Source organism: Oncorhynchus clarkii, unplaced genomic scaffold (genome assembly GCF_045791955.1).
Source record: "Oncorhynchus clarkii lewisi isolate Uvic-CL-2024 unplaced genomic scaffold, UVic_Ocla_1.0 unplaced_contig_12229_pilon_pilon, whole genome shotgun sequence".
Lineage (NCBI taxonomy): Eukaryota > Metazoa > Chordata > Actinopteri > Salmoniformes > Salmonidae > Oncorhynchus > Oncorhynchus clarkii.
In genome coordinates, this window is record NW_027261129.1 from 1 (window position 1) to 12,084 (window position 12,084).

General features: G+C 34.5%; 13 non-coding genes across 13 annotated transcripts; all 13 read left to right on the forward strand.

The window, feature by feature from the left end:
- Window positions 1-1,565: 1,565 nt before the first annotated feature.
- On the forward strand, window positions 1,566-1,677 carry trnal-caa (transfer RNA leucine (anticodon CAA)). The gene is made up of 2 exons: window positions 1,566-1,603; window positions 1,632-1,677. It is a non-coding gene; the product is annotated as a tRNA-Leu (tRNA).
- Window positions 1,678-2,252: 575 nt separating this feature from the next.
- Window positions 2,253-2,364, forward strand: trnal-caa (transfer RNA leucine (anticodon CAA)). Its single transcript has 2 exons — window positions 2,253-2,290; window positions 2,319-2,364. It is a non-coding gene; the product is annotated as a tRNA-Leu (tRNA).
- Window positions 2,365-3,608: 1,244 nt separating this feature from the next.
- Window positions 3,609-3,720, forward strand: trnal-caa (transfer RNA leucine (anticodon CAA)). The gene is made up of 2 exons: window positions 3,609-3,646; window positions 3,675-3,720. It is a non-coding gene; the product is annotated as a tRNA-Leu (tRNA).
- Window positions 3,721-4,295: 575 nt separating this feature from the next.
- trnal-caa (transfer RNA leucine (anticodon CAA)) lies at window positions 4,296-4,407 on the forward strand. Its single transcript has 2 exons — window positions 4,296-4,333; window positions 4,362-4,407. It is a non-coding gene; the product is annotated as a tRNA-Leu (tRNA).
- A 144-nt stretch (window positions 4,408-4,551) lies between these two features.
- On the forward strand, window positions 4,552-4,663 carry trnal-caa (transfer RNA leucine (anticodon CAA)). Its single transcript has 2 exons — window positions 4,552-4,589; window positions 4,618-4,663. It is a non-coding gene; the product is annotated as a tRNA-Leu (tRNA).
- A 354-nt stretch (window positions 4,664-5,017) lies between these two features.
- On the forward strand, window positions 5,018-5,129 carry trnal-caa (transfer RNA leucine (anticodon CAA)). Its single transcript has 2 exons — window positions 5,018-5,055; window positions 5,084-5,129. It is a non-coding gene; the product is annotated as a tRNA-Leu (tRNA).
- Window positions 5,130-5,930: 801 nt separating this feature from the next.
- trnal-caa (transfer RNA leucine (anticodon CAA)) lies at window positions 5,931-6,108 on the forward strand. The gene is made up of 2 exons: window positions 5,931-5,968; window positions 6,063-6,108. It is a non-coding gene; the product is annotated as a tRNA-Leu (tRNA).
- Window positions 6,109-6,924: 816 nt separating this feature from the next.
- trnal-caa (transfer RNA leucine (anticodon CAA)) lies at window positions 6,925-7,036 on the forward strand. Its single transcript has 2 exons — window positions 6,925-6,962; window positions 6,991-7,036. It is a non-coding gene; the product is annotated as a tRNA-Leu (tRNA).
- Window positions 7,037-7,816: 780 nt separating this feature from the next.
- Window positions 7,817-7,928, forward strand: trnal-caa (transfer RNA leucine (anticodon CAA)). The gene is made up of 2 exons: window positions 7,817-7,854; window positions 7,883-7,928. It is a non-coding gene; the product is annotated as a tRNA-Leu (tRNA).
- A 341-nt stretch (window positions 7,929-8,269) lies between these two features.
- trnal-caa (transfer RNA leucine (anticodon CAA)) lies at window positions 8,270-8,381 on the forward strand. The gene is made up of 2 exons: window positions 8,270-8,307; window positions 8,336-8,381. It is a non-coding gene; the product is annotated as a tRNA-Leu (tRNA).
- A 354-nt stretch (window positions 8,382-8,735) lies between these two features.
- trnal-caa (transfer RNA leucine (anticodon CAA)) lies at window positions 8,736-8,847 on the forward strand. The gene is made up of 2 exons: window positions 8,736-8,773; window positions 8,802-8,847. It is a non-coding gene; the product is annotated as a tRNA-Leu (tRNA).
- A 2,647-nt stretch (window positions 8,848-11,494) lies between these two features.
- trnal-caa (transfer RNA leucine (anticodon CAA)) lies at window positions 11,495-11,606 on the forward strand. Its single transcript has 2 exons — window positions 11,495-11,532; window positions 11,561-11,606. It is a non-coding gene; the product is annotated as a tRNA-Leu (tRNA).
- Window positions 11,607-11,960: 354 nt separating this feature from the next.
- On the forward strand, window positions 11,961-12,072 carry trnal-caa (transfer RNA leucine (anticodon CAA)). Its single transcript has 2 exons — window positions 11,961-11,998; window positions 12,027-12,072. It is a non-coding gene; the product is annotated as a tRNA-Leu (tRNA).
- The last annotated feature ends 12 nt before the right edge of the window (window positions 12,073-12,084 follow it).

A 12,084-nucleotide genomic window follows, 5' to 3' on the forward strand; every position in this document is an offset into this window, starting at 1 on the left:
AGTTCAATACATGTCAACATATGCCTAGTTTAGAATTCAATAAGTTACTCAAATTCCATTGAAAAATGTTTTTTACTATATCTTTCATTAGCTTTTAACATTTTTTGTTTCTTTTTCTTTGTATCTTAAGATCTGCATGTAACCATCAGACATATCAGATGTTATGTTACATAACCGTGAAAAAATATGAATTTTAAAGTTTTGCAGTTGTCAGGATGGCCGAGTGGTCTAAGGCGCCAGACTCAAGGTGAGAATCCTTCCTAGTTACAGGGGTATTCTGGTCTCCGATTGGAGGCGAGGATTCAAATCCCTCTTCAGACACAGCTTCTGCCTTAAAAAAGAGTAGCTCTTTGTCAAAACCGAAAATGGAAACAGGAAAACACATGAACAGTGATTAATAGTTTGATAGATGTCATAGTTTGAGAACAGAAAACACATGAAACGGGAATAATAGTTCAATACATATCATCATATGCCTAGTTTAGAATTCAATAAGTTACTCAAATTCCATTGAAAAATGTTTTTTACTATATCTTTCATTAGTTTTTAACATTTTTTGTTTATTTTTCTTTGTATCTTATTATCTATATGTTTCCATCAGACATATCAGATGTTATGTTACATAATCGTCAAAAAATATGAATTTTAAGGATTTATAAGTGTCAGGATGGCCGAGTGGTCTAAGGCGCCAGACTCAAGGTGAGAATCCTTCCTAGTTACAGGGGTATTCTGGTCTCCGATTGGAGGCGAGGATTCAAATCCCTCTTCAGACACAGCTTTTGCCTTAAAAAAGAGTAGCTCTTTGTCAAAACCGAAAATGGAAACAGGAAAACACATGAACAGTGATTAATAGTTTGATAGATGTCATAGTTTGAGAACAGAAAACACATGAAACGGGAATAATAGTTCAATACATATCATCATATGCCTAGTTTAGAATTCAATAAGTTACTCAAATTCCATTGAAAAATGTTTTTTACTATATCTTTCATTAGCTTTTAACATTTTTTGTTTCTTTTTCTTTGTATCTTAAGATCTGCATGTAACCATCAGACATATCAGATGTTATGTTACATAATCATGAAAAAATATGAATTTTAAGGATTTATAAGTGTCAGGATGGCTGAGTGGTCTAAGGCGCCAGACTCAAGGTGAGAATCCTTCCTAGTTACAGGGGTATTCTGGTCTCCGATTGGAGGCGAGGATTCAAATCCCTCTTCAGACACAGCTTTTGCCTTAAAAAAGAGTAGCTCTTTGTCAAAACCGAAAATGGAAACAGGAAAACACATGAACAGTGATTAATAGTTTGATAGATGTCATAGTTTGAGAACAGAAAACACATGAAACGGGAATAATAGTTCAATACATATCATCATATGCCTAGTTTAGAATTCAATAAGTTACTCAAATTCCATTGAAAAATGTTTTTTACTATATCTTTCATTAGCTTTTAACATTTTTTGTTTCTTTTTCTTTGTATCTTAAGATCTGCATGTAACCATCAGACATATCAGATGTTATGTTACATAATCATGAAAAAATATGAATTTTAAGGATTTATAAGTGTCAGGATGGCTGAGTGGTCTAAGGCGCCAGACTCAAGGTGAGAATCCTTCCTAGTTACAGGGGTATTCTGGTCTCCGATTGGAGGCGAGGGTTCAAATCCCTCTTCTGACACAGCTTTTGCCTTAAAAAAGAGTAGCTCTTTGTCAAAACCGAAAATGGAAACAGGAAAACACATGAACAGTGATTAATAGTTTGATAGATGTCATAGTTTGAGAACAGAAAACACATGAAACGGGAATAATAGTTCAATACATATCATCATATGCCTAGTTTAGAATTCAATAAGTTACTCAAATTCCATTGAAAAATGTTTTTTACTATATCTTTCATTAGCTTTTAACATTTTTTGTTTCTTTTTCATTTGTATCTTATTATCTATATGTTATGTTACATAATCGTGAAAAAATATGAATTTTAAGGTTTTGTAGTTGTCAATATGGCCGAGTGGTCTAAGGCGCCAGACTCAAGGTGAGAATCCTTCCTAGTTACAGGGGTATTCTGGTCTCCGATTGGAGGCGAGGGTTCAAATCCCTCTTCTGACACACCTTTTGCCTTAAAAAAGAGTAGCTCTTTGTCAAAACCGAAAAATTCTCCAAATGGTGAAAGGAAAACACATGAACAGTGATTAATAGTTTGATAGATGTCATAGTTTGAGAACAGAAAACACATGAAACGGGAATAATAATGTCAGGATGGCCGAGTGGTCTAAGGCGCCAGACTCAAGGTGAGAATCCTTCCTAGTTACAGGGGTATTCTGGTCTCCGATTGGAGGCGAGGGTTCAAATCCCTCTTCTGACACAGCTTTTGCCTTAAAAAAGAGTAGCTCTTTGTCAAAACCGAAAATGGAAACAGGAAAACACATGAACAGTGGTTAATAGTTTGATAGATGTCATAGTTTGAGAACAGAAAACACATGAAACGGGAATAATAGTTCAATACATGTCAACATATGCCTAGTTTAGAATTCAATAAGTTACTCAAATTCCATTGAAAAATGTTTTTTACTATATCTTTCATTAGCTTTTAACATTTTTTGTTTCTTTTTCTTTGTATCTTAAGATCTGCATGTAACCATCAGACATATCAGATGTTATGTTACATAACCGTGAAAAAATATGAATTTTAAAGTTTTGCAGTTGTCAGGATGGCCGAGTGGTCTAAGGCGCCAGACTCAAGGTGAGAATCCTTCCTAGTTACAGGGGTATTCTGGTCTCCGATTGGAGGCGAGGATTCAAATCCCTCTTCAGACACAGCTTCTGCCTCAAAAAAGAGTAGCTCTTTGTCAAAACCGAAAATGGAAACAGGAAAACACATGAACAGTGATTAATAGTTTGATAGATGTCATAGTTTGAGAACAGAAAACACATGAAACGGGAATAATAGTTCAATACATATCATCATATGCCTAGTTTAGAATTCAATAAGTTACTCAAATTCCATTGAAAAATGTTTTTTACTATATCTTTCATTAGTTTTTAACATTTTTTGTTTATTTTTCTTTGTATCTTATTATCTATATGTTTCCATCAGACATATCAGATGTTATGTTACATAATCGTCAAAAAATATGAATTTTAAGGATTTATAAGTGTCAGGATGGCCGAGTGGTCTAAGGCGCCAGACTCAAGGTGAGAATCCTTCCTAGTTACAGGGGTATTCTGGTCTCCGATTGGAGGCGAGGATTCAAATCCCTCTTCAGACACAGCTTTTGCCTTAAAAAAGAGTAGCTCTTTGTCAAAACCGAAAATGGAAACAGGAAAACACATGAACAGTGATTAATAGTTTGATAGATGTCATAGTTTGAGAACAGAAAACACATGAAACGGGAATAATAGTTCAATACATATCATCATATGCCTAGTTTAGAATTCAATAAGTTACTCAAATTCCATTGAAAAATGTTTTTTACTATATCTTTCATTAGCTTTTAACATTTTTTGTTTCTTTTTCTTTGTATCTTAAGATCTGCATGTAACCATCAGACATATCAGATGTTATGTTACATAATCATGAAAAAATATGAATTTTAAGGATTTATAAGTGTCAGGATGGCTGAGTGGTCTAAGGCGCCAGACTCAAGGTGAGAATCCTTCCTAGTTACAGGGGTATTCTGGTCTCCGATTGGAGGCGAGGGTTCAAATCCCTCTTCTGACACAGCTTTTGCCTTAAAAAAGAGTAGCTCTTTGTCAAAACCGAAAATGGAAACAGGAAAACACATGAACAGTGATTAATAGTTTGATAGATGTCATAGTTTGAGAACAGAAAACACATGAAACGGGAATAATAGTTCAATACATATCATCATATGCCTAGTTTAGAATTCAATAAGTTACTCAAATTCCATTGAAAAATGTTTTTTACTATGTCTTTCATTAGCTTTTAACATTTTTTGTTTCTTTTTCATTTGTATCTTATTATCTATATGTTATGTTACATAATCGTGAAAAAATATGAATTTTAAGGTTTTGTAGTTGTCAATATGGCCGAGTGGTCTAAGGCGCCAGACTCAAGGTGAGAATCCTTCCTAGTTACAGGGGTATTCTGGTCTCCGATTGGAGGCGAGGGTTCAAATCCCTCTTCTGACACACCTTTTGCCTTAAAAAAGAGTAGCTCTTTGTCAAAACCGAAAAATTCTCCAAATGGTGAAAGGAAAACACATGAACAGTGATTAATAGTTTGATAGATGTCATAGTTTGAGAACAGAAAACACATGAAACGGGAATAATAATGTCAGGATGGCCGAGTGGTCTAAGGCGCCAGACTCAAGGTGAGAATCCTTCCTAGTTACAGGGGTATTCTGGTCTCCGATTGGAGGCGAGGGTTCAAATCCCTCTTCTGACACAGCTTTTGCCTTAAAAAAGAGTAGCTCTTTGTCAAAACCGAAAAATTCTCCAAATGGTGAAAGGAAAACACATGAACAGTGATTAATAGTTTGATAGATGTCATAGTTTGAGAACAGAAAACACATGAAACGGGAATAATAATGTCAGGATGGCCGAGTGGTCTAAGGCGCCAGACTCAAGGTGAGAATCCTTCCTACTTACAGGGGTATTCTGGTCTCCGATTGGAGGCGAGGGTTCAAATCCCTCTTCTGACACAGCTTTTGCCTTAAAAAAGAGTAGCTCTTTGTCAAAACCGAAAAATTATCCAAATGGTGAAAGGAAAATACATGTACAGTGAGTGATTAATAGTTTGATAGATGTCATAGTTTGAGAACAGAAAACACATGAAACTGGAATAATAGTTCAATACATATCATCATATGCCTAGTTTAGAATTCAATAAGTTACTCAAATTCAATTGAAAAATGTTTTTTACTATATCTTTCATTAGCTTTTAACATTTTTTGTTTATTTTTCTTTGTATCTTATTATCTATATGTTTCCATCAGACATATCAGACATTATGTTACAGAATCATGAAAAAATATGAATTTTAAGGTTTTGTAGTTGTCAGGATGGCCGAGTGGTCTAAGGCGCCAGACTCAAGGTGAGAATCCTTCCTAGTTACAGGGGTATTCTGGTCTCCGATTGGAGGCGAGGGTTCAAATCCCTCTTCTGACACAGCTTTGCCTTAAAAAAGAGTAGCTCTTTGTCAAAACCGAAAATGGAAACAGGAAAACACATGAACAGTGATTAATAGTTTGATAGATGTCATAGTTTGAGAACAGAAAACACATGAAACGGGAATAATAGTTCAATACATATCATCATATGCCTAGTTTAGAATTCAATAAGTTACTCAAATTCCATTGAAAAATGTTTTTTACTATATCTTTCATTAGCTTTTAACATTTTTTGTTTCTTTTTCTTTGTATCTTAAGATCTGCATGTAACCATCAGACATATCAGATGTTATGTTACAGAATCATGAAAAAATATGAATTTTACAGATTTATAAGTTTCAGGATGGCCGAGTGGTCTAAGGCGCCAGACTCAAGGTGAGAATCCTTCCTAGTTACAGGGGTATTCTGGTCTCCGATTGGAGGCGAGGTTTCAAATCCCTCTTCTGACACAGCTTTTGCCTTAAAAAAGAGTAGCTCTTTGTCAAAACCGAAAAATTCTCCAAATGGTGAAAGGAAAACACATGAACAGTGATTAATAGTTTGATAGATGTCATAGTTTGAGAACAGAAAACACATGAAACGGGAATAATAGTTCAATACATATCATCATATGCCTAGTTTAGAATTCAATAAGTTACTCAAATTCCATTGAAAAATGTTTTTTACTATATCTTTCATTAGCTTTTAACATTTTTTGTTTATTTTTCTTTGTTTCTTATTATCTATATGTTTCCATCAGACATATCAGACATTATGTTACAGAATCATGAAAAACTATGAATTTTAAGTATTTATAAGTGTCAGGATGGCCGAGTGGTCAAAGGCGCCAGACTCAAGGTGAGAATTCTTCCTAGTTACAGGGGTATTCTGGTCTCTGATTGGAGGCGAGGGTTCAAATCCCTCTTCTGAATCCTTCCTAGTTACAGGGGTATTCTGGTCTCCGATTGGAGGCGAGGGTTCAAATCCCTCTTCTGACACACCTTTTGCCTTAAAAAAGAGTAGCTCTTTGTCAAAACCGAAAAATTCTCCAAATGGTGAAAGGAAAACACATGAACAGTGATTAATAGTTTGATAGATGTCATAGTTTGAGAACAGAAAACACATGAAACGGGAATAATAGTTCAATATATTTCAACATATGCCTAGTTTAGAATTCAATAAGTTACTAAAATTCAATTGAAAAATGTTTTTTACTATATCTTTCATTAGCTTTTAACATTTTTTGTTTCTTTTTCTTTGTATCTTAAGATCTGCATGTAACCATCAGACATATCAGATGTTATGTTACATAATCGTGAAAAAATATGAATTTTAAGGTTTTGTAGTTGTCAGGATGGCCGAGTGGTCTAAGGCGCCAGACTCAAGGTGAGAGTCCTTCCTAGTTACAGGGGTATTCTGGTCTCCGATTGGAGGCGATGGTTCAAATCCCTCTTCTGACACAGCTTTTGCCTTAAAAAAGAGTAGCTCTTTGTCAAAACCGAAAAATTCTCCAAATGGTGAAAGGAAAACACATGAACAGTGAGTGATTAATAGTTTGATAGATGTCATAGTTTGAGAACAGAAAACACATGAAACGGGAATAATAGTTCAATACATATCATCATATGCCTAGTTTAGAATTCAATAAGTTACTCAAATTCCATTGAAAAATGTTTTTTACTATATCTTTCATTAGCTTTTAACATTTTTTGTTTATTTTTCTTTGTATCTTATTATCTATATGTTTCCATCAGACATATCAGACATTATGTTACAGAATCATGAAAAAATATGAATTTTACGGTTTTGTAGTTGTCAGGATGGCCGAGTGGTCTAAGGCGCCAGACTCAAGGTGAGAATCCTTCCTAGTTACAGGGGTATTCTGGTCTCCGATTGGAGGCGAGGGTTCAAATCCCTCTTCTGACACAGCTTTTGCCTTAAAAAAGAGTAGCTCTTTGTCAAAACCGAAAATGGAAACAGGAAAACACATGAACAGTGATTAATAGTTTGATAGATGTCATAGTTTGAGAACAGAAAACACATGAAACGGGAATAATAGTTCAATACATATCATCATATGCCTAGTTTAGAATTCAATAAGTTACTCAAATTCCATTGAAAAATGTTTTTTACTATATCTTTCATTAGCTTTTAACATTTTTTGTTTCTTTTTCTTTGTATCTTATTATCTATATGTTATGTTACATAATCGTGAAAAAATATGAATTTTAAGGTTTTGTAGTTGTCAATATGGCCGAGTGGTCTAAGGCGCCAGACTCAAGGTGAGAATCCTTCCTAGTTACAGGGGTATTGTGGTCTCCGATTGGATGCGAGGGTTCAAATCGCTCTTCTGACACACCTTTTGCCTTAAAAAAGAGTAGCTCTTTGTCAAAACCGAAAAATTCTCCAAATGGTGAAAGGAAAACACATGAACAGTGATTAATAGTTTGATAGATGTCATAGTTTGAGAACAGAAAACACATGAAACGGGAATAATAGTTCAATACATATCATCATATGCCTAGTTTAGAATTCAATAAGTTACTCAAATTCCATTGAAAAATGTTTTTTACTATATCTTTCATTAGCTTTTAACATTTTTTGTTTATTTTTCTTTGTATCTTATTATCTATATGTTTCCATCAGACATATCAGACATTATGTTACAGAATCATGAAAAAATATCAATTTTAAGGTTTTGTAGTTGTCAGGATGGCCGAGTGGTCTAAGGCGCCAGACTCAAGGTCAGAATCCTTCCTAGTTACAGGGGTATTCTGGTCTCCGATTGGAGGCGAGGGTTCAAATCCCTCTTCTGACACAGCTTTTGCCTTAAAAAAGAGTAGCTCTTTGTCAAAACCGAAAATGGAAACAGGAAAACACATGAACAGTGATTAATAGTTTGATAGATGTCATAGTTTGAGAACAGAAAACACATGAAACGGGAATAATAGTTCAATACATGTCATCATATGCCTAGTTTAGAATTCAATAAGTTACTCAAATTCCATTGAAAAATGTTTTTTACTATATCTTTCATTAGCTTTTAACATTTTTTGTTTATTTTTCTTTGTTTCTTTTTTATCTATATGTTTCCATCAGACATATCAGACATTATGTTACAGAATCATGAAAAACTATGAATTTTAAGTATTTATAAGTGTCAGGATGGCCGAGTGGTCAAAGGCGCCAGACTCAAGGTGAGAATTCTTCCTAGTTACAGGGGTATTCTGGTCTCCGATTGGAGGCGAGGGTTCAAATCCCTCTTCTGACACAGCTTTTGCCTTAAAAAAGAGTAGCTCTTTGTCAAAACCGAAAAATTCTCCAAATGGTGAAAGGAAAACACATGAACAGTGAGTGATTAATAGTTTGATAGATGTCATAGTTTGAGAACAAAAAACACATGAAAGGGGAATAATAGTTCAATACATATCATCATATGCCTAGTTTAGAATTCAATAAGTTACTCAAATTCCATTGAAAAATGTTTTTTACTATATCTTTCATTAGCTTTTAACATTTTTTGTTTATTTTTCTTTGTATCTTATTATCTATATATTTCCATCAGACATATCAGACATTATGTTACAGAATCATGAAAAATTATGAATTTTAAGGTTTTGTAGTTGTCAGGATGGCCGAGTGGTCTAAGGCGCCAGACTCAAGGTGAGAATCCTTCCTAGTTACAGGGGTATTCTGGTCTCCGATTGGAGGTGAGGGTTCAAATCCCTCTTCTGACACACATTTTGCCTTAAAAAAGAGTAGCTCTTTGTCAAAACCGAAAAATTCTCCAAATGGTGAAAGGAAAACACATGAACAGTGATTAATAGTTTGATAGATGTCATAGTTTGAGAACAGAAAACACATGAAACGGGAATAATAGTTCAATATATGTCAACATATGCCTAGTTTAGAATTCAATAAGTTACTAAAATTCCATTGAAAAATGTTTTTTACTATATCTTTCATTAGCTTTTAACATTTTTTGTTTCTTTTTCTTTGTATCTTAAGATCTGCATGTAACCATCAGACATATCAGATGTTATGTTACATAATCATGAAAAAATATGAATTTTAAGGTTTTGTAGTTGTCAGGTTGGCCGAGTGGTCTAAGGCGCCAGACTCAAGGTGAGAATCCTTCCTAGTTACAGGGGTATTCTGGTCTCCGATTGGAGGCGAGGGTTCAAATCCCTCTTCTGACACAGCTTTTGCCTTAAAAAAGAGTAGCTCTTTGTCAAAACCGAAAAATTCTCCAAATGGTGAAAGGAAAACACATGAACAGTGATTAATAGTTTGATAGATGTCATAGTTTGAGAACAGAAAACACATGAAACGGGAATAATAGTTCAATACATATCATCATATGCCTAGTTTAGAATTCAATAAGTTACTCAAATTCCATTGAAAAATGTTTTTTACTATATCTTTCATTAGCTTTTAACATTTTTTGTTTCTTTTTCTTTGTATCTTAAGATCTGCATGTAACGATCAGACATATCAGATGTTATGTTACATAATCATTAAAAAATATGAATTTTAAGGATTTATAAGTGTCAGGATGGCCGAGTGGTCTAAGGCGCCAGACTCAAGGTGAGAATCCTTCCTAGTTACAGGGGTATTCTGGTCTCCGATTGGAGGCGAGTGTTCAAATCCCTCTTCTGACACAGCTTTTGCCTTAAAAAAGAGTAGCTCTTTGTCAAAACCGAAAATGGAAACAGGAAAACACATGAACAGTGATTAATAGTTTGATAGATGTCATAGTTTGAGAACAGAAAACACATGAAACGGGAATAATAGTTCAATACATATCATCATATGCCTAGTTTAGAATTCAATAAGTTACTCAAATTCCATTGAAAAATGTTTTTTACTATATCTTTCATTAGCTTTTAACATTTTTTGTTTCTTTTTCTTTGTATCTTATTATCTATATGTTATGTTACATAATCGTGAAAAAATATGAATTTTAAGGTTTTGTAGTTGTCAATATGGCCGAGTGGTCTAAGGCGCCAGACTCAAGGTGAGAATCCTTCCTAGTTACAGGGGTATTCTGGTCTCCGATTGGATGCGAGGGTTCAAATCCCTCTTCTGACACACCTTTTGACTTAAAAAAGAGTAGCTCTTTGTCAAAACCGAAAAATTCTCCAAATGGTGAAAGGAAAACACATGAACAGTGAATATTAGTTTGATAGATGTCATAGTTTGAGAACAGAAAACACATGAAACGGGAATAATAATGTCAGGATGGCTGAGTGGTCTAAGGCGCCAGACTCAAGGTGAGAATCCTTCCTAGTTACAGGGGTATTCTTGTCTCCGATTGGAGGCGAGGGTTCAAATCCCTCTTCTGACACAGCTTTTGACTTAAAAAAGCTCTTTGTCAAAACCGAAAAATTCTCCAAATGGTGAAAGGAAAACACATGAACAGTGAGTGATTAATAGTTTGATAGATGTCATAGTTTGAGAACAAAAAACACATGAAACGGGAATAATAGTTCAATACATATCATCATATGCCTAGTTTAGAATTCAATAAGTTACTCAAATTCCATTGAAAAATGTTTTTTACTATATCTTTCATTAGCTTTTAACATTTTTTGTTTCTTTTTCTTTGTATCTTAAGATCTGCATGTAACCATCAGACATATCAGATGTTATGTTACAGAATCATGAAAAAATATGAATTTTACGGATTTATAAGTTTCAGGATGGCCGAGTGGTCTAAGGCGCCAGACTCAAGGTGAGAATCCTTCCTAGTTACAGGGGTATTCTGGTCTCCGATTGGAGGCGAGGGTTCAAATCCCTCTTTTGCCTTAAAAAAGAGTAGCTCTTTGTCAAAACCGAAAAATTCTCCAAATGGTGAAAGGAAAACACATGAACAGTGAGTGATTAATAGTTTGATAGATGTCATAGTTTGAGAACAGAAAACACATGAAACGGGAATAATAGTTCAATACATATCATCATATGCCTAGTTTAGAATTCAATAAGTTACTCAAATTCCATTGAAAAATGTTTTTTACTATATCTTTCATTAGCTTTTAACATTTTTTGTTTATTTTTCTTTGTATCTTATTATCTATATGTTATGTTACATAATCGTGAAAAAATATGAATTTTAAGGTTTTGAAGTTGTCAATATGGCCGAGTGGTCTAAGGCGCCAGACTCAAGGTGAGAATCCTTCCTAGTTACAGGGGTATTCTGGTCTCCGATTGGATGCGAGGGTTCAAATCCCTCTTCTGACACACCTTTTGCCTTAAAAAAGAGTAGCTCTTTGTCAAAACCGAAAAATTCTCCAAATGGTGAAAGGAAAACACATGAACAGTGAATATTAGTTTGATAGATGTCATAGTTTGAGAACAGAAAACACATGAAACGGGAATAATAATGTCAGGATGGCTGAGTGGTCTAAGGCGCCAGACTCAAGGTGAGAATCCTTCCTAGTTACAGGGGTATTCTGGTCTCCGATTGGAGGCGAGGGTTCAAATCCCTCTTCTGACACAGCTTTTGCCTTAAAAAAGAGTAGCTCTTTGTCAAAACCGAAAAATTCTCCAAATGGTGAAAGGAAAACACATGAACAGTGAGTGATTAATAGTTTGATAGATGTCATAGTTTGAGAACAAAAAACACATGAAAGGGGAATAATAGTTCAATACATATCATCATATGCCTAGTTTAGAATTCAATAAGTTACTCAAATTCCATTGAAAAATGTTTTTTACTATATCTTTCATTAGCTTTTAACATTTTTTGTTTCTTTTTCTTTGTATCTTATTATCTATATGTTTCCATCAGACATATCAGACATTATGTTACAGAATCATGAAAAAATATGAATTTTAAGGTTTTGTAGTTGTCAGGATGGCCGAGTGGTCTAAGGCGCCAGACTCAAGGTGAGAATCCTTCCTAGTTACAGGGGTATTCTGGTCTCCGATTGGAGGCGAGGGTTCAAATCCCTCTTCTGACACAGCTTTTGCCT